Source organism: Pantherophis guttatus, chromosome 3 (genome assembly GCF_059756535.1).
Source record: "Pantherophis guttatus breed Tessera chromosome 3, ASM5975653v1, whole genome shotgun sequence".
NCBI classification, from domain to species: Eukaryota; Metazoa; Chordata; class Lepidosauria; order Squamata; family Colubridae; genus Pantherophis; species Pantherophis guttatus.
The window spans coordinates 47,110,423-47,135,889 of record NC_142065.1 but is presented as its reverse complement, the minus strand read 5'-3'; the positions used below and the strand labels follow the sequence as shown (position 1 = coordinate 47,135,889).

Genomic DNA, 25,467 nt, shown 5'->3' with positions numbered 1-25,467 from the left:
ATTCATGAGACTCAGGAAAATCCTGTCTACCTTCCAATAAAGCTCAAATATGTCCAACTGCTTGTAACCTGGGTAATGAAAAAAAATTTTTTTGCTGTATGTTGACCCACAGAATTTCTAGAGTATTAACAAAGATACACAATGATTTTCCTATATAGAGTCCATAAAAGTTCATATTTAATTTATTCCTCATTCCACATAAGTATAGATGATTAAATGAATGCCCAATTATATTTTTGCAAGACTAGGAATTTATCTGTTTGGAATTAACATGTATGCATTTGTTTGTTAGATTTTTATCTTACCTTTATTACTATATAAGTAACTTAAGGTGAAATATACTGCTCAAAAAAATAAAGGGAACACAAGCAGAAGACATCCGAAATCTGAATGAATGAAATAGCCTTATTAAATACTTTGTTCTTTACATACAGTAGTTTATACACTGCTCAAACAACTAAAGGGAACACAAAACTAATGTATGTAACGAACAAAGTATTTAATAAGGCTATTTCATTCATTCAAATTTCGGATGTCTTCTGCTTGTGTTCCCTTTATTTTTTTAAGCAGTGTATGTGTATGTGTGTATGTGTGTGTCTGTATATATATATATATATATATATATATATATATATATATATATATATATATATATATATATATATATATATATATATATATATATATATATATATATATATATATATATAAATAATACTCCTTCCTCCTATGTGTATATTTGGTTAACAACGGCCGCAACTAAGACACTTCACATTACAGCATTGCTACTGTTTCCCATGTAAAACACAGATAAGATCAAATGACCTGATTTGCATATTAGACTAAGCCATTTTACTTAATCATGATAGAAAAAAACTAGATGTTTTAGGTACAAAAAACAACCTAATCCTAACTTTCCCATTAAAACAATAAGCCTCGGGCACATAGTTAAATGTTTATAATTTGAACCACTAATTCCACTAATTTTAACGATTTCAACTACTCCAATTCAAGGTATATTGTTTAGTTTTACTCTTCAACATGTACCCTCATCAAGAATGATTATCCAATCCTGTATAAAATGATACATCTTCAAGCATATGTTGTAGGTGGCTACCCCTCAAACCTACTCATGCCACAGTATATCAGTTTGTTTTGCAAATATCATGAGATAATGTTTTGTTTTTTTTGAAAAAAAAAACGTTCTTGATTTTTATGTATATTCGTTGTTTTTAACAGTCGCTTGGTCGACTGTCGTTGTGAGCCACCCTGAGTCCTTGGAGATAGGGCGGCATACAAATTTTATAAAATAAATAAATAAATAAATAAATAAATGCTCCTCTAGACCAGGAATCCTCAAATTTGGCAGCTTTAAGACTTGTGGACTTCAACTCCCAGAATTCTCCAGCCATCATAGCTGGCTGGGAGTTGAAGTCCACAAGTCTTAAAGCTGCCTAGTTTGAAGACCTCTCCTCTAGACAAATGAAAAACGTGTTTACTGCCTTCACTTGAACTAGAACAGAAGCAACCAGAAGTTGTGTAAATGTTATGATTATTTCTAGTAGTATTTGTACATGGGGTAATCTCTACCAAAGCTGTTCACTGATGAAATACAGCTTCTGAATGAGACATGCATTAGAGTATGTCTAATAGGAACCTTTAAAAAAAAAAAAAGTGGCCAAATCCAACTCATCTGGAAGACATTGGTGATAGGTATGTAACAGAATGAATTATGGTTTATTATTTGTACTGCTTTACTCTGTGAAAGGTCTGTATATTCAGCATGCCTGCTTTCGCAGGTACAGATATACAAAAAGATTACCTGGATATTAAAGTATCCCAGAATCAACTGGTCAACTGTACAGTTCTTACTTTATTATTTTAAAAGATTGTATCATTTTAATCTTTGTCCTGTGCTTCTTGAAAAGAATGAGGCCAGAACACATCTATTACTTCCAGGCAGAGCAACTATAATCCTGGCAGGTTCTGAAAAAAAGTCATCTTCTGTCTGATCTTTTACCAAGCATTCGTTTTACATCAGGGCTGCGGAATTATGTTTCTTTTATGACTTGTGGACTTCAAATCCCAGAACCTTGCTGGCCCAGGAATTCTGGGCGTTGAAGTCCACAAGTCATAAAAGAGATATAGTTCCCCATCTCTGATTTACATGAATGAGTAACTGAACTGAAGGAAGCATGAGCCTCAGTGGAAAATAAAGACATCATTAATCTTGTGCAAATGATGATGATATAGGACATGGGTCAATTAACACCTGAATTAACAACTGAATGCAATTATATTTTGGCAAAGTGATTTATACCACAGTGTTTGATTCTAGATTCTTTTAAAAGTAAATTATGTTATCCTAACTTAAAATCAGCACCAAGAATCTCCAACCAATTGAGAGTCAATTCCTTTTCCACCATCATTTTTTTTTTGCAGACTGCATTTTCTTATTCAACATGTATCATCACAAATAACACTGGTCTTTGTTAAACTTTTAATCTGTGGAAATGGCACATTAAGGGGCATCAGAAAATTGTGGCACACTATTTTATTTGTTTCTCTGGAGTGCAAGGTAAGTACGTGCATCTCTGTGTGAGATGCACAGATCTCTATGCATGACAGCGAAATGACAGGCAGAAACCATCTATATTGCTTTGTGCTTCTCTGATCAAAGACAGCATGAAATTAATAGTTTGGTAGAAGTAGGATACATTCACAGCAATGTACAGAAACCAATAATGCCTATACAACTGAATAATAGTATCCAAGTATTATTTGTAAAAAATGTTATAGGATTTCAAAGGAGACAAAAAAGACATACTTAAGTTATTTTCAGCATCTTCCCCATGAGGTCAGAATGCTGCTCTAGTATTTCAGACACTCTGCTACAGGATACCCCCCGCCCCCCAACCATAAGCTTGTCTTATGTCTCTTTCAGTTCATTCCTTGAAAACTCAACTATTCATCCTGTAATTTCAATATCTGGGAAGGTAAATCCAGAAAAAGGAAACAGGAAAGGGTGTGTTCACAGGTGGATGGATAAGACAAGGCAGAGAAGCATGCTTTTGATTTTAAATTAATGAGTTGTCCTAACACACCATCGGAACAATGCCATACTATACTCTTGGGTTAAACAGGCAACATATCCAACTTCTAAGCTAATGCTTAGAATTAATTAAGCTAATATTTTTTGCATTGCATTGTTTCAGTCTTATAAAAATATTAGAAAAGCTGGATTGGATCAAATGACAATGTAAAGCCCATATATAGGGCATGAGTACAATAGTATCCTCATGCTCATAACCTCAGCAGTTGATTTAAAGAAGCCTGCAAGTGGAAGAACTATATAGAAAACATAACTATTAAAATATCTTAAGGTTGCCTTATCTCCCATGAATTTGTATTTTCTCCCATTAAACAAAGCCATGCTAGGGACCATTGCTATGTATTGTGGCCATGAATTCAACAGATTGACCCTTTGTACATAAGTTATTTTCATTTGTTCTAATTCAATCATCATTTATGTTGAATGTCTGACTCCATATTCTAGTATTTTCTGTTTTGTAAAATTAAATATGATGTTTTAGAGGGTACATTCTTAGCATGTCCTGCAACATTTCTCATCTCTTGCAATAATAATTTTAACAATTCTAGGTATCACACAAATACCTGAAAGATTTGCCAAAGTCAACTCCTTCGTGCCAGTTGCACTCCTAATGTTAAATGAATGTAAGCTTCACTGCTAGGTCACTCTATTACTTCTCAGAATTAAATTCTGCACAGCTTTTATTTTCTATGCAGAAGTTTCGGTCCAAATCAGCCACGCATGACAATTTGCACTGCAGAAAGAGTCAGCTGCATCTCTCAGGCAAAGACACAAAGAGGACCACTTTGCACAGGATCAGACATCCAACTGCTCTGTAATGACAGTCACAGCCAAATCCTGTTTACTCCTCAGTGTATAAGCATCAAAATAATTGGCATTTCTTTCCAGATGGACACAGTATGCTTCACCTGCTAAGAAATTTTGAAAATCTAGTTGAGTACTATCAGGAGCCAAAAGAACAAATGTATCTGCGTACATATAAATCTAATATAGCACATTTGTACAATTTACAGGAGTAGTTGAGGCTGCAGCGATGCAGAAATCTATCCTAAGCATTAAAAATAGAGGAACATGTCTTCACACTTAATTATCAACACAAATACTTTTAATTAACTAAAATTAATTGCATATCTAAAACATTAACTAATTGCTTTTGGCCTTATGGCTGTAATAAACAATTTGTTATGTAATTAATTTTTATGCTTGATATTGCTCTCATCCCCAACTGTCTTTTCACAGGCCAGATTTTTGCACAGGACCATTGGCCATTTCACCTAAGCAAATTATCTCCAGTTCATCTAACACAATTGTCCTCACCAAGCAGTGTTATAATGACTTGCAGCTATTTTATCAGAGTTCTTGGAGAAGCTGTGGAGAAAGTCATTAAGCTCCCTCCCTGTACCTATGGAACAGATCACATGAACAAACAGCGCTTGCATTCTCCATCATCCCTTGCCAGATAAGGAAAGCCTAACATTTTAGGTTAACTCTGTAGCTGGTGAGCAAAAGGGGGAAAAAAAATACAAATACAAAATTATGCCTTGTTGAGCCCATAAACAGCTGCTTTCCACAAAACAAATTTAATGGCCTTTCAAATGCTTGAGTTTACATCTGCCATAATCCTGGATCATTTCCTATGTTGCCTAAAGCTGATGGGTATTTCACATCTAAATATTCTGGACAGCATCTTGTTGGAAGAAGCTGTGTTATAGCTTTGATTTTTTTTTTTTTATACACAAAGCACAAAAGCTCTTCTTTGAGTTAGTTCCAAGTCAAAGCAGCCAGTATTTAACTTGGAACGTTCTGTCTTACTTGACTGTATCAGCACAAAACTAATATATCACCTCTTTTGCAAGGTGTCTCTTCCTTTATCTCAGTATAAAAGAAAGCAAAGTGTTCCCTCTTTTTAGGTGTAGCATTGTCCAAATAGTGCCTCCAGCTTCTGTCCAACAACAGAACCATTCGTAATATTTTTGGGTGGCACAGACCATCCCCCTTCCAACAATGAAAAGGGCACTTCACGTCTGTTCAGGGATTCCTACTGAATAAAAATATATCAAAGTGCTGCAGTACAATACTGCCTAGTACAGCATTATCCATTTAAACACTCCCATCAACAGAAATCCTTCTCCAAGAGCAGAATCCAGGCTATTATTCTAATACTCTGTGTACAAAAATTCTTCTTTGGATATTTCTAGAGTAGGCAGCCACGAGCAACTATTTATTACTATATCTGCTCCTAGTTATGCCTTTAATGTTTAAAAAAGCAGATCAACTAGCAAGCTCTTGGAATCAGCTCAACACTGGTAGTAAATGACCTTCCAGGCTTCTGCCTTTCCCAGCCATTTCTGCAGAAGCCCCCAAACTGCAATTTTTGGCATGCAAAGCAACTGCTACCTTACATGGAAAGAATGGACAATGTATGCTATGGAGTAGCTGACAAGCCTATTATCTTGACTGCCTATTGTAAATCTTAAATGTTCAACAATATTTCACCTTTACCCAAAAGGAAAATAATCCTGAAATTAAACAACTCTCTCTGCCCCCCCATAAGAACCATTAAGCAGAAACATCAAATTATACATTTCTACAGAAATTTTGTGCAATGCCAGATTTCCATAGTTGAGAACCTGGGTGTTGCCAGATGCAGCTGAAATCAATCCTGAAGATTCCCCTCCCTCTGGCAAAGGGGCTACATGTATGTGGATACCTATGTGGGAATGGGCATCCTTGCACACCTATCTCCCAAAAGGGAAACTCCAGGGTAAAATAGATACTGATTAAATTAATGGTTAAATAACATTCATTGCCAGTAAAATAAGACAATCCATTTATTAAATTGATATCCCACCTGTATAAACGAACCAGTCTTTCCTTCACAAACAGAAGCACACACACAAATGTATAGGCCCCTTCCACTGTCCAGCAGAAATAACAAAACAAAAAAAAAGGTGGGGGGATGGGGGTGGGGTGGGGGAATCAGGATGCAGATGGGAGAAAGAAAAGGAACAGAAAGAACAGATCTGGATGGAAATAAACTAGAGGAAAAGATAAGTAGACAGAGGAGAGAAAAGTGAGAGAGAATCCCTGTTTAAGAATGACAAAAAAGGCAAACAATATAGCCCCATACCACCCCCAGTTTGGGAAGGCTAATTTTCAAAGGCATCCTCAGCATATCTTCATCATTTGCACTTCCTCCGAGTTAGTAGATTTACCTCTACTACCTAAAAGGTGTTTAATGGGGGAGGAGGATAATCATCTTCCCATCTGAAAGGGCTGCCTCATCTTGATTGCAAAAATCCAGAGGACAATTAGATTAGGGGTCCCCAATCCCCAATCCGACACCGGTCCACGACATGCCAGCACTTGGGCCACACAAACAAGCAAAGCCCCATCTGCGGGATGCAGGCAGTATGCAAAACCACGCCCCCTCTGGTCCGTGGAAAGACCTTTCTCCACGGCACCAGTCCCTGGTGCCCAAAAGGTTGGGGGCCACTGCACTAGATGACAGCATACCAACTGGTAAATATGGCAATCTTTGTATACCCAACAGTCATGTACTTCATATTTTTATGCTGACCGGAGCAGGTGGAGTTGATTCAAGATACCGGAGAGTATCAGATTGGAGAAAGGCTGATGTGAAGTTTGGTGGTAGCTATGGTGGATTTAAAATTCCCTACTGCTCTAAACCAAATGCCTGCTACTTTTCCTTGAAATAAATGCAATTGTTCAGCCTGCCCCAGTCATGTTATGCCTTTTGTTTGCTAAAAATCCATGGCAATGTAGCTAGTGAGCCCTGACCTCACAGCTCTACCAGCTGGGGAGGGGCAGCCTTCTTCCATTGCCAGGCAGATTTCACTGCAGATAAAGCTTTTCTAGTTGGCCTTAAAGGGCCTGGCCTCTTCTAAAGATTGCTGGAAATCAATAGCAAAACTTACCAGTCCTCTTCCTTCTTCCCATGTCATTGCCACTAATTAGTCAATTCAGAGGAATCCTAGAATTGTCTTTGTTGTAATACTATTTATGTTTTTATTTACATTGCCTGGAGGATTGTATTTCGCCTTTGGGGATAATACATATATTTATTACATGTGATGGGATATTTGTATGCTTAAAGGAAAGATAGCATAAAGCTTAGGAAGTAGGTAAGCACTGTAATGTATAACCAGAGTTTAACAATTGTTGGCTTTTAAGCCAATAGAAAAAAAAAATTAAAACCCTAAAGCAACTATTTGTGCTAAGGTGGATCACACACCTTCTCAGTAACCACTAAAATGAAGAAGAGTAAGACATCTTTAGAACTGCTTCAATGTTACATTGTAATGACATAATGCAGTACTAGAATACAAGGCTACTAACATCACAGTGAAGAAGAGATGATACAGAAATAGTTGTGAAGGACATAATTTCCATGGACTTAAATCAAGGGTGCAGTTTTTTCCATCTACCTGTTAAATACATAGCCTTACACTTACACACCTCCAAATCCAGTTTCATGTTCCTGTTTTTATTTATTTTAGTTTTTACAAAGCTGGTCTGGACAGCACAAAGAAAATGAGTTCCAAGCAACCTGTATCTGGCCAAAAGAGGCATATTTTTTAATAGGTCAAGACCTCCTGTTTCCCTTCTGCAAACAAAATTAGACATCACTCTGCAACTGAGGATTTTATCCTGCTGTTCATCATTTTAATTAGGACTATTGTAAGATCCCAATAAATTGCACTAGACTTTTAGTGTTAATAATAGTCATAATGCAGATGTATGCAGAACTCCTGGAATAGTTATGAAAGAAGCCCTTTACTCAGGAGTTTGGTGAGAAATTCCAACAATATGCTTACAATTCTGTGAACCAAATCCTAACCGTACATCTCCCTCCAATATAAGGAATTCATATTCAATCCCTTTTAAGCTTCCCTCTCTCTGATGGCCAATTGTGGATGATGGGGGATGTAGTTCAGCCTATTGATGCGAATACCAGAATGCTGGCTGGAGAAGGCTACTTCAGATATTTGTTTAAGGAAAAGGGGGGGGGGGTTGAATTGTATCAGGACTTTCAAGCCTCCTGAAAAGCTTCAGCAGAAGACTAATACTGCTGTCCACGTTCAAAGTATTAGGTTTTTCCACTCTTCACTGCACCCCTTTTGTGATCTTATCTCCCCACTTCACTCCCAGCCATTGGGATAGGATGCGGTAGAAACACACTCAGGAGGAGCTTACCAAAGCACACCCTGTTAAAACCATTTTTTTAAAAAAACAAACACCATCTACCTCTGCAGCTAGGGCAAGGTTACTCCAGGAACTGGGCAGGATCCGCCTCTCTACCATTCCCTAGCGAGCTGGGATCAGCCTCCATGCCTACAACCTGCTCGTCAAGGTTTAAACGACTCTCCAAAGGTTGGGCGGCTGCAAACAGTTCTCTCTCATGCCTCAGCAGCAAGGTCTGTCTTCCTGCCCCGGTCCCTTCCACAAAGGCATTCCGCCACTCCATTCCCTGCCCTCTGCAGCTGGTCGGTTTCATACCTGATTTCCTGGATCCTCTCGCAGCAGTTTCCGAACGAGAGAATTCCTCGTCTTGCCTTTCTCTCTCGTTCCTCGCTTCTGTTCCCCTCGTCTCCTGGAGGGGGGGGGCTCCCCTCGTCTCCTGGAGGGGGGGAGGAGATGGGGAGGATAAATTCCGGGATAGCCCTCCGGATGATCCTCTTAATCCTCCAGCATCTGGCATTAAAATCCAAGCAGCAAAATGAGTCGCTTCGGAAAGTTAGCGCCGCCGCCGGATCCGCCGCCGCTGAATGAACCCACCGGGCTTGCAAATGCGTCGCTGAGCCGAGCGAATGAGGCGGGGGGGGGGGAGAGAGAGAGAGAAAGAGAGAGAGAGAGAAAAGGCGATGCAAACGAACGAGAGACAATAGAGGGAAAAAGAGGGAGGGAGAGGAAACGCGCCCCCTTCTGGAGACCTCGTGCGTCGGCTCGATGAACTCGCGTCGTCCAACTTCGGGCTCTCCGCTGCATTTTTGGAACGCAGAAAATCGACTCGGTTTTGTGTCTCTTAAGCCTCGCGGACCCAACCCCCCCCCTCCACTCCCATTTCAGCCTTGAGGCGATGGAGGTTGATTTTTACAATCTGGGGCACCCACCTAAGGTTGCCCGGCAAAACCCTTTGCTTTATTCTACCGGGAAGATGGTTTCAAACGCCACTGGAAGTTTTGTTTTCCTGGTAGCTTTTCAAAACGCGCAGCAAATTAAATGAGAAAGTTGGCTTGAGACTTTTTTCTTCTTCTTTGCCGTCCTCTGGTTTGTTTGTTTTTTCTTTCTTTTGTGACATCTCATTTTAAGCTTGTCCTATAACAAGAAAACTTCTTCAGATTTGGAGCAAAACCTGTTTCCTTTTGTGGGAAACACCTTGAGGGGAAAAATGGATGCTCAATTGTGCAAGAACACTGTAAGCTTTTTAATTTTTTTTAAAAAAAATAGGGAATAAATGATGCAATTTTATGCTATAACTGTTGTCAGGCTCATGTCAATCCTTTTCCATTAACTGCCAGCGCCAAGTATCTTCGTGTTAGTTGGCAGCTTCTTTTGTATCATATGAAACCAGTTAGGCATCATATTTTTGGATTCCAAAACAGTAAGATACTCTTAGTTTCCAGAACACAAATTTTAATGGACATTATATTAGATCCAAATGTTGTCACATTAAGAATAGATCCAATCAAATAAGAATAAAATTATGGAAAGACAGCTTACAAAGTGAGAAAGAGTGCTCTGATACTTTAAAGTATCTATCATGAAAATCATTTCATCACATAATATTAGGACAAACCTGCATCAAAGACTAAATCAAAGCAATACAACATTTTTTTTCTTCTGAAAAATCAGTGTTGTTCATTCTTACTCCTACAACATTTTTCTTCCTCTCTTAAATGATTGCTGGAGAAATTAAAGTACAAGAATATCTTTTAACATCCTACCTAATTAAAAAAAAAGTTTTAAAGAAAGAAAAATAACAAATAAAATAGCATTACTTGGAATTTAGGATGAGAAATAATAGGGGATGGGGAAGAGACCTAAAAGTGGGAAACGGAAAGGGGAGAGGTACAAATTTTTAAAAGAAAATCTGATATGGTACCCCAAGGAATTGGGAGTTGACAGAGAATGTTACCTAGAGCAGCCTCACTCCTGGCCATCATAAGAATAAAATAATATAGTATAACAATAAATAAATGTCAGGAATAAAGGAAGCATATCAGACTGAATCCATGCTGAAATGTAATTCCCAAAGCATGAATTAGCACTAGAATTAGGATTAATATTAAGTATATTAACTGTACACCTACAATGTTATTGTGATAGCTTGTTGCAGGAATGCATTACTATAATTGATATGGTACATTGAGAAAAAGGACCTTTATTTGTTTAAAACCAAGTACAAACAGTATTTAATCATTTGGCTTCTATGGCCACCTGAGGTTGCTGTCATTCCTACAAGTGATTGATGACCTGACTTTGATGGCAGTGGCTGAGTAATAATTAACTTTTGAGACCCTTTCCTTCTCTGCTGTTGAATTGAAAGGAATAGAGCATTTTTTGTTCATAGGTCTACATTCCATTAAACTGGAAAGAAAGGTTTATTTGAATTATTGCTTCCAATTATTTAACTAGGTAATATATTCATAAACATACCCTGAGCCTTCCTGAAAGCAAGAATAATTCAAACTTCTTTTCAAATTAACATATTATTCTAGAATGGTATTTTTATCCTTTCTTATCTTGCAGTGATTGAATACAACTTGTACTTTCCCTCATAGACGAAGGGACTGAGAAATTTCATATAACTAAGTAGACATTTCCACTTGAGAAAATAATTATGTTTGGAAAAGTTAATGGTAAATGGAAACCAAGCCATCAAAGAACACAGTGGCTGGATACCATCAAAGCTGACACCAACCAGAGCATAGAAAACTCAAAGAAGTAGTGAAAGATCGGAAGCTCTGGAGAGACCTGGCCCTAGAACAGTGATGGCTCAACTTTTTTTCCTTGGGTGTCAAAAGCATGCGTATGGAATACATGCGCGTGCCCACGCCCATAATGCCATGCCCCCCCGCACGCCCTGCCCCCTGTGCAGTCGCACACGACCCCCCCATGCTGCCCTGCCCCCCCTGCGCAGGTGCAAATGACCCCCCTCCACTGCCCCACCTCCCCGCGCATGCGCACGCGACACCCCTGTGCCCTGTTTTGGGCCTAGCAGGCCTTCCTGAAGCCTCTGCAAGCCAGAAACAGCCCATTTCCAGACTTCAGGTAGGTCCGTTTTTTGCTCTCCCAGAGCCTCCGCGCAAGCCTTGTACTTACCTGGCATTCAAAACGGGTCGCGTGGAGACTCCTGGGAGGGGAGGGGTGACATGGGCATGTGCATGTGTCTCCCACATGCACGTCAGAGACCGGAAAATCAGCTGGCCGGTGGGAGACACACACGCACATGCACAGTGGAACTGACCTAGGGCGACAGCTCGCATGCCCGCAGAAATGGCTCCACGTGCCACCTGTGGCACGCGTGCCATAGGTTCGCCATCACGACCCTAGATGTTTGAAGTCAGACATGACTGAATGGATGATATCACATCATCATCATCATCATCATCATCATCATCATCATCATCATCATCATCATCATAACATTTCAGACAGAAATGAAGCTACTTAGAAGGGAAGCCTACCCATGAAACATCTAGACCAACAAAGATGCCATTATAGGAAAAAACTAAATGTTATTTAATGTCTTTTTATTTATCTTTAATTCAAATTAAATGTAGTTAACGTTATTCTGAATCAGTACTGAAACCATTTTTTCCCTTTCTGTCTCCTTAAAAATGCCAATTTAGTGACACTGTTCGGAATTATATCCAAAATTTCTAGGACCGACATGGCCTCATGTTGTCTATTTCAGATTATTTCAAAATTCTAAGAATTTGTCAACAGATAAAATGCTTAAATATATTCAGTTAACTATCTTGACTGATAAGTAAATATAAACTATCTTTAGTCACTTGGTTTCATAATGATATTTACATTAATACTGTATAGATTTTGATAGTCATCTGGACTTATGCAACATAGATCTGTAGTAGCATTGTACGATTGCAATAACATTTATATCATTATTTGAATTTATTGAAATTATTTACATTAATAATAGTGAATTTTATTTCAATATATTTAGAAGTTTTATTGTTTCCACTGCTCCCAAGTGGACAAAAATAAAATTACATTGAGGAGCAAATAAAATATAGTATGACTAATAGGGAATCTATACTATATTGTAGTTCACTGGAAATCTGACTCATTGAATACATTCTACTTAGCAATGAGTAAGCATTTACATTGTAGGAGTATTTGTTTACTCTAAATCCTATCTAAGCTGAATCATAAGGAAATTACATTAGACTTGTACTGAAATTGTAATTTCCACTTCATGTTTCAACAACTCCTTGCTCTCCTTAGTACTATTTCAATTGCTTGAAGAAATTCAGCAATTCTAAAAAAAACTTTCAGTTTAAAAATGAAACAAAAGTAAGAAATCAATCATGGAATAGTAAAGCTCTCTTCAGTTCAGAAAATAAATGATTAGAAACATACAAAAACACTAATGTAACATGCAATATTCTCAATGTGAAATCTGGAAAGAAATTTTTGAGCTTTTGCTTAAGAAACTGGCAATAATTGCATAATTTGTTTTAAACTTTACAGTTTGTTTCTGTGTGCATCTGCACATAACTTGCATCTCTCTTATGTAAAATTCTTTACCTGAAACCAAGAGAGAAAGCTACTGATGAAGATATACTGTACCACCTACAGTTTCCATCTTGAGATTGATTTTGAACTCAAATAGATGGTATTTTGGAACGTTCGTACTTCTTTACCATCGTGATGATGAAAAACTCTCAAAAGGTTAAACATTGGGGTAATTTATTTATGTCAGTTATTTCCCTACTAGTTTTTCCCTAATGATAAAACCAGGGTTTTATAACCAAGATAGAATAGTATACTTGAAAAATAAGAGTTTATCTGCACTAATAGAGGCTTATAAAAATTGGCAACTTATGGTAAGGAAGAGATAGAGCAACAATTGAATTATAAAGTACTGGCAAAATTTCATTTTGATGGGTTAAGAGAGTGATGTAATGCTTGCTATCTGATTTTGAGAAATCAGTCAGCAATTGTTTCAAGCAACCTGAAGAAGCAACATCAAAACTCAGGATTGTTGGAAACTTGATATCAGTACAGTAACCTACATTAGGCAGAAAAGAAGTTTGGGAGCCAGATTCAGGTACACAATTAAATGATACAATATGGCAAATCTTGTGGAGGTCCAAGAAATTTTTACCTGCTTCCATACAAGAATGATAGATTGTTATACTTTGTGGGCATTAAACCACCACTCTTCCATCTTTAGAGTATGTGACAAAGTTTCAAAAGTTGGAACTTCAGTAGCACATATACTAAAATTGGAATGATACAGAAAAGATTAGCATGGCCCCTGCACAAGGATGACATGTAAACTCGTGAAGCATTCCATAACAACAATAATATTTAAAAAAAAAAAAAGTTTCAAAAGTTGGGATGGAGGTTTTTAATAAAACAATAGCAATAGCCAAGCAAAGAACTGAATTCTTACCAAGTTTAGGCTTGCCACATATATTTGATGGAAGGAATAAAACGTTACAAAAATGTTAAGAAACTTATCCTTTGTTTTTGTAGCAAATTTAATAAATGCCCACCAATAGAAATATTTAGATTATCTCTAATTTGAAAAATGATTTGATAAGGCCTGGTCAATAGTCCTCTGACAAAATTCACCTGCTCCCAAAACAAAGAGGGAACTCATTGCATCAGATAAATCAGTGCATATTAGAACTGGGAGAACTATATCTGTTTTATAAAAGATAAAGGGACGATCCTTCAGGCTGTATAGAAAATCTAAAGGGCTTGTTAAAAGATTATTTAAAATATAAATTATTTTGGTAATGCTATTTAAATAAATAAGTAAATAAACAATGGTTAAACACTCTTTTGTGATGTTTATAAGGTTTTTTTTTATTTTTTATTAAAAGTATTGCTCTACTATAGATATTAAATCTTAGGGATTAAGATATAACTACCATTATTTTCTATGCTTTAACAGTGTGCCATACCAAAAGACAAGGATGATTTGTATATAAAGTCTTGACAACCGAAGCTTACTAGCATGTCTCTATTTTCACTGGTAAAATGTCCAGTTAAGTTGCTCCTGCTGTTTTCCCCATGATTCTCAAGCAAGTTGCAGTACGTCTGTCAATGAAACAAATGCTCAGGGCAAAGGAATTGGGTGGAGGGGGTTGAGAGCAGGGATTGACTCATGTCTATTAGCCAATAGAAGTATGGAGCCTTTAAGAACAGTCAGAGGTTTAAATTATAAATGGGAATGCAGCGTGGATAAGTCTGAATGTGTGCAGAGCTCTTTCCCTTGGCAAGAAATCTGTTGAAAAGGTGCCATGTCTCAGAATTAATCCTGATATAAGCGTGGCATATGAATTAAAAGTCAGTTAATAAAATTATTCTTCCTCCATGGAAGGAATTCTTCCCTTGTCTGATATCAGTAGAGATAGTTATGGATGTCTTTGCATGGTTGTCACGCAAGCAACTGGCAAAGTTGAAGACTCAGAAGACATGAACTTGCTAATAGCTAGTTTATGAATTGAATGATACACTATGCTGTAGTATTGCTTCACCAATAACTTCAGTTTCTTCTTGGCCCCTCCATCTGCACTCTTTTCATACAGGCTGTAAAGCTCCCCCCTCCCTAATCTCACAAGATATGGACAAACTCAATCATAATTTCAATTGGGAAATTGCAAGCAGATGGAGCTAGACTTTGCAAGCTAGACTAAGCTAAAAAAAAACACTAGGCAATTCCTGGAAATTTACTACTCAGACATATCTATCATCAATAGACACATAGAGATAAAACATGTTTGTACACCATTCAAAAGAGACAATAAAAAAGCTAAGAAGGAAACAAAAAGACCACATCTTCTCCAGAGGCCATCACCCAGATAAGCAAGGATTAATTCCAAACAAAGAATCAAGTAGAAAACAATACCTTAATGAGTAAACTACCAAGAAGAAACCCACATTTGCAACAACACTGGCAGGGCAAGCAACTGTATATAAACAGGGAGCAAACCTCATATTCATCAGCATTGATGATTGTACCTATAGGGGTAATGAAATGTCTGCAAACAAACAAGCAAACTCAGAGAGCACCAAGGAGTCCTTTTCTGGGAAAGTTTGCTTGTCCATGACACAAATGCCGATGAACTTCCTTAAGATTGTCAAAACAAAATTAAAAAGTTAAGTCTTGCTTTAAGTTGTTATTTTTCTCCCATACAGTGTTTGCAAAATTACTGTGCCTTTTATTTAGTACAAGTAATTTCTCAACTTTCAACCATTCTTTTAACAATTGTTTGAACGGCACTGAAAAAGGTGACTTATGACCATTTTCACATTTACAACCAACCTCTTCATAGTCACACTATCAAAATTAAGGCCTTTGGCAACTGTCATGTATTTAGAATAGAAAATAGTACTGGAAGGGACCTTGGAGGGTCTTCTAGTCCAGCCCCCTGCTCAAGCAGGAGATCCTACCTATACCATTTCAGATAAGTGACAGTCCAGTCTCTTCTTAAAAGTCTCCAGTGATGAAGCACCCAAAATGTCTGAAGGCAAGCTGTTTCACTGGTTAATTGTCCTCACTGTTGGGAAGTTTCTCCTGAATTCCAGGTTGCTTCTCTCCTTGATTAGTTTCCATCCATTGTTTCTTGTCCAGCCCTCTGATGCTTTGGAGAATAAATTGACTCCCTCTTCTTTGTGGCAGCTTCTCAAATACTGGAATACTGCTATCATGTCCCGCCCTAGTCCTTCTTTTCTCTATCTTGAGATCATGTGATGGCCATTTGTAACTTTCCCAGCCAGCTTCCAAAAAGCAAGATCAAAGGGGAAAATCTGATCTGGTTAATAACCAAATGATTCACTTAACAATGTTGCAAAAAAAGGCTGTAAAATCGGGCACTTAACAACCCCTTGTTTAGCAATGAAACTTCTAGTTCCAATTGTGATCATAAGCCACAAGGAAAAGCTCAAAGCAGAGAAAGTCGGAGCAGAGATATAGTAATCGCTCACTTTGAAGGAATAAAATAATAGGTGGCATGCGTTCCCTTGTTGCTTTAAGCAGGACCTTCAAAATTAGTATGTTATTACACAATTAGGACTCTGGCTGAGGTAGCTGTTTGATTACCAGTTTGATCCTTTAATTCTTTTTCAAAACCTTGCCCTCTCTTGTTTGTACCTTTTCACACTATCTCTGGAAAATGAGAAATTGAAAAGGGACACAGAAACGAAAGATTAGCGTAGCGAGGAATCAGTGAAAGGGGATAGGTTACCGGCATAGAAATCGGCATAGACTGTGAACTGAAATAAAAAAAACCAGCACTCAACTTTTTTTTTTTTTTTGAATTGATAAAGGCCATTTGCACGCGGAAAGAACTCTCAGAAGAGTGCCCGGATAGCTCAGTCGGTAGAGCATCAGACTTTTAATCTGAGGGTCCAGGGTTCAAGTCCCTGTTCGGGCGAAAATGATTTTTAATAGAAAATCGCACCAGAAAATATTGCTCGAAGCCACGTCCTTTAAAAGGATAAAATTGAAAAAAAAAAACCGAATAAAATTCCGGTGTCTTTTTAAAATACATAGGAAATGGGGAACTTTAGTTTTAAATCCGCCTATACGCCGAGCAAAGATCGGCGACATTAAATGTATGAACTACATAAAGAAGAAACGAAGGGGAAATTTTAAAAACAATATTCGGAATGGAAAAAAAAAAATGGGGAAAAAAAAAAAGTATCCGCCCGAACAGGGACTTGAACCCTGGACCCTCAGATTAAAAGTCTGATGCTCTACCGACTGAGCTATCCGGGCTCCATGCTGAGTAACTGTGCAAAGATGCAATATAAAAAAAAAATAACAGATTGACGCGTAGCTCATTCATTTATTTACCAGGGCCAATTGGAGATATGCAACTTCGATGCTTCCCCAAAGCTACTATTCCAGCCGTAATTTTGGAACAAGAGATTGGTTTTGCGCCGCTGAGGTTTCCCTTACATTCGGCATGGATTATAAATGTTGTATTAAATCTAAAGGCATAAATAAATATTAAATATAAATGTAGCATCACTTCTGGGCTACTAGTGTACATATTGCTGGTGAGAAACGAAGAGATTTGCGTGAACAAAGCTGTAAATCCAGCAGAAAAAAAATAGTTTAGAAGAAGAAAAAAAATCCCAATATTTGCATATCCGTCACTTTCTAAAGCTTGAAAAAGTTACAGACAACCTGCATTCCTAGGAAAGGGTATGATAACCATTTACCCTTCGGCTAAATGCAGGGTAATCTACTACAATAGTACTTGTTTGTAAGGTGGATGGTACTGACCAGCCCTGCACACATACACAAACACACACAATACATCCTTGATGTAGGTTTTCAGTCTTCCACCCAGTCACCATAAGACAATATTTCAGCTGATTGAGATATTTGGGTCCAAAATGCACCACAGCTCCATGGACAGTCGTGGTAGGCAAAGAGATCATTATAGGTAGTCCTCGATTTACAGCAGTCTGTTTAGTGACCTTCAAAGTTACAATGGCACTGAAAAGTTACTTATGACCAGTTTTCACACTTACGACCATTGCAGCATCCCTATGGTCATCACATGATGAAAATGAAGACGCTTGGCAACCAACTCATATTTATGACGGTTGCCGTGTCCCTGGGGGTGTGGGGGTGTCACATGATCATCTTTTGGGACCTTCTGCCAAGCAAAGTCAATGGGGGAAGCCAGATTCACTTAACCACTAGTTGTGACTAATTTAACAACTACAGTGATTCACTTAACAGCTGTGGCAAGAAAGGTCGTAAAATGGGGCAGAGCTCACTTAACGTATGCTTCACTTAGCAACAGCTTCAATTGTGGTCATTAAGCCGAGGTCTGCCTGTACATGGGTAAGATTAAACGTTTTATTTCACACACACACAAAAAATTGGGCAGTGGTTTATTATGATGAAGGAAAAGAGAACTTCGGAGAGCTTTTATGTACACTTATTGGCACACTTGGCCAATAAACTATTCTATTCTATTCTATTCTATTCCATTCTAATTTCTATTTCTATTCCTATTATTTCTAATTCTATTCTAATCTATTATTTCTATTCTATCTATTCCTATTCCTATTATTTCTATTCCTATTCCTATTCCTAATTCTATTCTATTCTATTACTATTTCTTTTTCTATTATTTCCAATTCTATTCTATTCTATTCCATTCCATTCCTATTCCTATTTCTATTCCTATTATTTCTAATTCTCTTCTCTTCTATTATTTCTATTTCTATTCTATTCTATTCCTATTCCTACTTCTATTATTTCTAATTCTATTCTATTCCTATTCCTATTTCTATTATTTCTAATTCTATTCTATTCTATTCTATTCTATTCCATTCCATTCTAATTTCTATTTCTATTCCTATTATTTCTAATTCTATTCTATTATTTCTATTCTATTCTATTCCTATTCCTATTATTTCTATTCCTAATTCTATTCTATTCTATTCTATTACTATTCCTTTTTCTATTATTTCCAATTCTATTCTATACCATTCCATTCCTATTCCTATTATTTCTAATTCTATTCTATTCTATTATTTCTAATTCTATTCTATTCTATTCTATTCTATTCTATTCTATTCTATTCTATTCTATTCTATTCTATTCTATTCTATTCTAGGCTGTACTTCTCAGCCCAGCAGAGAAATGTGTATTTTAAGCAAGGATTGAACCCCCAAACAGCGTTCTCGACTCTCCTCCTTTCTGTAGTTTACGTGTCCTTTTAAAGAGGAAGCATTTCCGTTCCAAAGCCTGGCTTCCCAGGAGGTTTCTTAACTCGTTGGCGCCTCTGCTGCCCAGAGCGGACGGAGAAGACGGTGCTCTCTCTCTCTCTCTCTCTCTCTCTCTCTCTCTCTCTCTCATAAAGATCGACCATCTTCCGGAAGTTTGAGGCGGCTGTTCCTTTAGTGCCGCCCTCGCCTCTCTATGATCTGGGCGGAAGAACGTGGGGCTCCATGTTGCCTCGCAGGCGAAAAGGCGGCTTTGCCTCCTTTCCCCTCCCAAAATAAAATGGAGGCGATGAGATCGGCGTGAGGATTCCGTCCTCCTCCGAAACAGTTGTGGTGGGAGGGGAAGGGGCAGCCTTGAGCAGCTTTACCGTGAGTGCATCTTGAATTTTTTTTTTTTTTTTTGCAGCCGCTTAGACTGCCAACGCGGCGGGACAGGTGCCGAAAACTGGTGAAATAAGTTGTTTTAAAAGTGGAAGGAGGCGGATGTGCAAGAGGGGTCGGGAAGAAAAAGAGTGAGAGCGCATGACTGTTTGTTGTCCACTTCCCAATTTAAGGATTGATTAACCGTTACGTGACTGGCAGGGCAATGAGGTCTGTGTTGTGAATAGTATCACAGGTGCAATATCAGGTAGACGTGGCATATACTATAATCCAGAGGTCTTCAAGCTTGGCCGCTTTAAGACTTGTGGACTTCAACTCCCAGAATTCTCCAGCCAGCATAGCTGGCTGGAGAATTCTGGGAGTTGAAGTCCACAAGTCTTAAAGCGGCCAAGCTTGAAGACCTCTGCTTTAATTGCATGCGAAGGCTCAAAAATACTCCAGGCTGGCCTCATTTCATATCCTCCGGCCCTCCAAGTAACAGAAGGTCCTATAACTCCATGTCCTAGTCAATTTTTCTGCAGGTCAGATAGCGCACAGTTAAAGACTACCTAATGCAGTGGGTCTCAACCTTCCTAATGCCGCGACCCTTTAATACAGTTCCTCAAGTTGTGGTAACCCCCAACCATAAAATTATCCCTAAGACCATTGAAAATATGTGTTTTCCGATGGTCTTAGGCGACCCCTGTGAAAGGGTCGTTCGACCCCCAAAGGGGTCCCGACCCACAGGTTGAGAACCACTGACCTAATGCTTCAGACTGGGTTGTAGAAAGGTGTATGGATTGCAAATGGAAATGCAGAAATAGAGCAGATCTGTAGTTGCTTTGAAGCAGTGTTTTCCAAACTTGAAGTCCACTTTAAAATGTGTGGACATCAACTCCCAGAATTCACCAGCCAGCACTGATGCTGAGTTTAAGTGGCCAAGTTTGGGGGGGAAAAAAATACTGCATTAAAAACCCAAAGGCACCCCCCCCCCAGGAGGCAACTGGACTTTCTTGTTTTTTCTTTGAAGACGTTTTGCTTCTCATTCAAGAAGCTTCTTCAGCTCTGATAGGATAGTGGAGAACACCTTCAAAGAAAAAAAAAAACAAAGTCCATTTGCCTCCTGAAAAAGGAAAAAAAAAGCACCTTTGGGACAACCATGACCCAGATGACTGAGAATCTCTACAGACTGCTTTAAAGAGTTGCAGATGGATATGCCTTTTCTGAACTGTTTGCAAAGTCTTCCATAGACCTAGTGGGTAGCATTTTATAATTATCTGTGTATCTACCTTTGTAAACCTAGAACAAAAAAAAAAGTTTGAATTACCAATTATCTTTATATAAGAGCCGTGGTGGTGCAGTGGTTAGGATGCAGTATTGCAAGCTAACTCTGCCCAAGCCAGGAGTTCGATCCTGACCAGCTCAAGGTTGACTCAGCCTTCCATCCTTCCGAGGTCGGTAAAATGAGGACCCAGATTGTTGAGGGCAATATGCTGACTCTGTAAACCACTTAGTGCTGTAAAGCGCTATGGAGGGGTATATAAATCTAAGTGCTATTGCTATTGAGAAGAGCGGAATATTTAAAATGTTTGGGACAACGGTAGAGCACGGTGGTTTTGAGTTTAGTACATCCTGCCATTTTCAGCTCCGAACATTTTACACTGCCTTGAATGTTATTATTTGCAGTTTGTTTACAAGAAATATTCCAGAAGTAATGCATTAGGGATTTAGTTTTCCGACAAAACAACTTTTAGTCTCAGTTTGAAACAGTTGATAAAATAAGCCAAGAAGGGGCTCAGTTACTGCATGTCTCCTGTTAATTCTGCTTATCCCATCATATTTGATGGAGTTGGCATGGTGTGGGTCCCTTCCATCAGGTGGTGTCATCTAAGAAAACCCAAGAAGTGTTCTTTTCCTGTTGTAGCACCTAGCTTGTAGTATAGCTAGCCCTCCCAAGATTTGGAGGACCCTGTCCCTGTTGGTCTTTAAGAAGGTTCTCAGGAAGATCAATATTTTTAGTTAGACTGGTTTTATTTTCATGCTTGAACAATTGTTGTCAATATAGCTTACAAGAAAATGTCTAATATTTTATAAAATTTATAAGTTTTGTTTTAAAAATTGAAAAAAAAATCCATTATCTTTCTGCATAATGACTGCAAAGAAATATTCAACATAAACATAGATCTTTTGCATTTTTTCTTTTAAAGGCAATTTTTATTTTTTACATTATTCTTTAAATGAGAATATTATTGACCAGCTAGAAAGTGCTGTAGTAGTGCTCTCTTAATGCATGAAATTAATTTCTCCAACCTATATGAATGTGTGGGATAAATAATTAAAAATGAACTTATTTTTAAACCCAATGGTAGCACTATATTGAGTATCTTTTATTCCAAGTGTTGCTATGTATGAACAAAAATTTAGTTTCTGTCCATTGATTATTAGCATAAAGACCTTTCAAAAAGAGGAGACACTTAAAATCTTATTGCAGCATGAAACTGGAAGTAGACAACTTTAATTTATTGTAATTAGCATCCTTTATTCTCAGCAGGTGGCAGTATTTAGCTGACCTTATCTCAGATCAAATTAAGCATGATTGTGATTGATTAGTACTTTAGTGGAGACAGGATATTACAGACACCTGCTTCTTTCTAGTCTAGTACCTTAATCTATTCCAGAGGAGAGCTTTCATTAGGTTCTCATTTTGCACTAAGATGCAGTTTGACTTACTACAGACTTACTGTGATGTGTGAACTAGCCACTGTGTGAGTAATTGGTATCACTGACAAGACCCCTACTTGGTATTCTCTCCATATGTTAGATTAGTAACTGAAAAACCAAATGGTATCTCTTGACTAGGGACAAGGAAGTTAGTAAACTTATCACAGATTAGAAATTTTATCTTGTGTATGCTTCACTGAAGAGGCTTCCTTTGGTAAAAGTAAGTTTATTTTAATGTCTGTTGTTGCAATATAGGAAATACTGTGTTTTTTTAAATTAGAAAACATTTTTATTCAAAGCATATAGGAAGGCAGTATTCCATAATTTTATTGTGGATGATAAACAGAGTACTCAAATTATGCATTTAATAATATGGTGCAGAAGGAGGCAGATAAAGCTTTGTTTTACTACTAAATGTTCACTCTATTAGGTTTAGTGTTACTGTCCTTACTGTCTTAATTTGTGTTCCTCATTTATCAAATACTGTGGTTTCTTAACTTGCCACTTAACAGCAAAAATCCTGTCAAGAAACTTTAAGAGATTATTGATAAAGCCTCACACAAAATCTTAACACATTTAGCATGTACATTTACTCATTTTGCCATAATGATAGCTCATGAATTACATTGGTTAGATTGGCATATCACTTTAAGTTAAACTAAATAAACTACATTGTTTAGTCTGTATGATATATGAAATGCCACTGGGTTCTGTTATTTGTAACATATCAGTAATTGATCTAATAACTACAGTGGCTTGTGTAAAACTCTAGCCAAAAAATAAGAATATTGATGTTTGGAACTGGTTAGGTTGGGAAATTATCTGTGATAATTTCAATAAGCTTTTGATTCCAAAGGAGGCAGCACCTAGTTGACCTTTACTGAATGTTGACAAAACTTAAGTAGAATCTGTTTTGATAGAAGATTGTTAGAAAATCCCAGTACTTTAGATTAAACTAGAAAGTTGAAAAAGTATCCGAGAATGGCAAATTATTTTTCCATTGTTAGCAAAATTTATTTCAACTACCTTGTTTCCCCCAAAATAAGACCCTGTCTTATTTATTTTATATTCCACCAAAAAAGGCACCAGGTCTTATTTTCGGGGGAGGGGGATGTCGTCCACTGACTCTCCTCACTTGCACGCGTCACCCTCGGCCTCCTTTTCACAGTCAGAGGCCTTCAAGAACTTTTTTGGCCTCAGATAGTTGCAGCCAGCAACACTTTCCTGAAGGCCTCTACAGCCAATAACAGAGCTCCGGATCGATCCAGAGCTGTTTTATCAGCTAGAGAGGCTTTCAGGAAAGCCTTGCTGGCTGCAGAAGAAATGGGCCGGCAAGGGTGTGCGAGGCCTGCCTGCAACTATCCAAAGGTAAGTAGTAGGGCAGCTCCACCACCATCCTCGCCCTAGTTTAATTCTTACCCGTGCACTCTGGAGTGGGCGGGGTCTTAATTAGGGTTTATTTTGGGGGTAGGGCTTATATTAAAAGTGTAAAAATCAAAACTTATATTAAAAGCTTATATTAAAAGTGTAAAAATCAAAAATCGTGGAAACATGGTAGTATGGTTTATTAAACATCTTTTAGGTCAAAGTATGTGTTTTTTGACATTGTAACATTGAGAGACTTTTCTCTAGATACATTTAAATAAGAAATGTGCCCATTTTATTGAATTTCTTCACCAACTGAAAATAAATAAATAAAATGAATTCCATGGGTTATGTGCTTTTTAAATAGTATCTCACTATGGCTATTTTTAGTACTCATTTTCATTTCTGTTTCTGTTGATTCTGTAGGAAGGAAATATGCCATAATCTGTAGGAAGGAAATCAAGGAATTATGCCATCATAGTCTGATGGCAATGACAGGCTTGCCATCTGTCATTTTATGCATTATTACTATCTAGTTTTAAAGTCAACAATTCATTGTCTATTTTCAACCATGGTATTACTGTGTAAGTTGGCTGAGTTGACTACTGTTTAATGCTGGTTCTGCTCCTGGTTGGATGGCTGTTTTCAGAAGGAGGTGTTGGAGTTCATACTCCTTACTCGGTATGCTTTAGGAATATGGGTTCTTTCCTTTTATTTATCCTGCCTAATATCCATATGAGGAAACTCATATATAGACTTGGTCCATGATGTCATCAATATGTTGTATTACAGTTGCCATGCTGACATACAAATTTGTGTTTCATCATAAGATATGGATTACACTGTGATAATTAATCAAGATTGGTCAATATGTTCTTATTAATATAATGAAAGTAAGAAACCTAGTTTAGACATAATGGAGAATAAACCATGATTGGTCATCTAGAGGGGTTAGCTAGAGGGGTTTTTTTGCCCTTATACGGTGCCTACTGATTCAGTAATGTTATTGGAGAATCGGATGAGTTTATGTGTGGAAGTGTCTTTGTTATCAACACTTTATCAACTGTCTAGATTGCCACCCATCTCTAGACACAATTTAAAATGAGCATTGTTAAAGCAGTAAAGAGCTAGAGATCATACTATTACAAATTGTGTATTTTCTGATGCGTATTCAAACCCAAGTTCTTTTAAGGGATTAAAATGATGCTGATATTGTGATTAAATGATTGTATACTTATAAGGGAGACAGTGTTTTTTGAAATAACATTCCCAAAATGGCATTGCTGCTATTGTTGCTTTTTGTTTTTGGGAATATCTTGCTGCTCATTTAAGCATTTTAAAACTGTAAATCCTGAACTCATAAAGATCAAATTAGTTGTTTTAGTAACAGTTCTAAACTTTGGCGCCTCTTTGGTTTCACATTCCATTCCCATGCCTGTGTCCTTGGATTGTTCAATTGTTGGCTCTGGCTGGCACTTCTGGTTCCTGTCATCTCCATTCCTGTATTCCCCCCTCCCCTCCTCCCCATACTTTTGGGCAGGCTGCTTTGTAGTCTGGGCTTCCCTGTTTTAATTTTGGTTTTGGTTGTTTTTAAAGTTGAGGCTGCTTTAAATTTTATTTTTTTATGCATGCTTTGATTTTATAATCTTAATATTCTTTGTGGTCGAGAAGACATAAGATTATGTCTTTATAATATTATAGAGTGGTATATAATATAATACACAAAACTTTGCCATGATTTAAAATGTGTTTGGTGTTACTGAATTTGATACTACAGTAATCCTAAAATAAAAATTGGAAGTTTTTCTTTGCTTGAACTTAGTGAAAATTAAATGGGTCTTTCTGACTTGAAAACTATATATTTAATATATATATTCTCAAGCATTATGGTGGCATAAAATGTATTTGCCATCAGTTTTTAATTAATAGGG

At 37.5% G+C, this 25,467-nt stretch overlaps 2 protein-coding genes and 3 non-coding genes across 9 annotated transcripts in view; 3 read left to right on the top strand and 2 right to left on the bottom strand.

Moving 5' to 3' along the window:
• Positions 1 to 9,060, bottom strand: part of PIK3C2B (phosphatidylinositol-4-phosphate 3-kinase catalytic subunit type 2 beta) — a 94,971-nt gene extending 85,911 nt beyond the window's left edge. The window contains exon 1 of one of the 2 annotated variants that reach the window (XM_034414485.3): positions 8,633 to 9,060. The gene's annotated coding sequence lies outside the window, so the exon portion shown is untranslated. The remainder of the gene's footprint in view (positions 1 to 8,632) is intronic. The other variant, XM_060687229.2, reaches the window with a different exon arrangement.
• Positions 9,061 to 13,585: 4,525 nt separating this feature from the next.
• LOC132710681 (U6 spliceosomal RNA) lies at positions 13,586 to 13,688 on the top strand. Its single transcript, XR_009621380.1, has one exon. It is a non-coding gene; the product is annotated as a U6 spliceosomal RNA (small nuclear RNA).
• A 3,012-nt stretch (positions 13,689 to 16,700) lies between these two features.
• TRNAK-UUU (transfer RNA lysine (anticodon UUU)) lies at positions 16,701 to 16,773 on the top strand. Its single transcript has one exon. It is a non-coding gene; the product is annotated as a tRNA-Lys (tRNA).
• Positions 16,774 to 17,044: 271 nt separating this feature from the next.
• Positions 17,045 to 17,117, bottom strand: TRNAK-UUU (transfer RNA lysine (anticodon UUU)). The gene has a single exon. It is a non-coding gene; the product is annotated as a tRNA-Lys (tRNA).
• Positions 17,118 to 19,151: 2,034 nt separating this feature from the next.
• MDM4 (MDM4 regulator of p53) overlaps positions 19,152 to 25,467 on the top strand; it is a 30,868-nt gene continuing 24,552 nt past the window's right edge. For 3 of the 4 annotated variants that reach the window (XM_087889466.1, XM_060689777.2, XM_060689776.2), the window contains exon 1: positions 19,250 to 19,459. The gene's annotated coding sequence lies outside the window, so the exon portion shown is untranslated. Of the gene's footprint in view, positions 19,460 to 25,467 lie in introns of all 4 variants that reach the window. The other variant, XM_060689778.2, reaches the window with a different exon arrangement.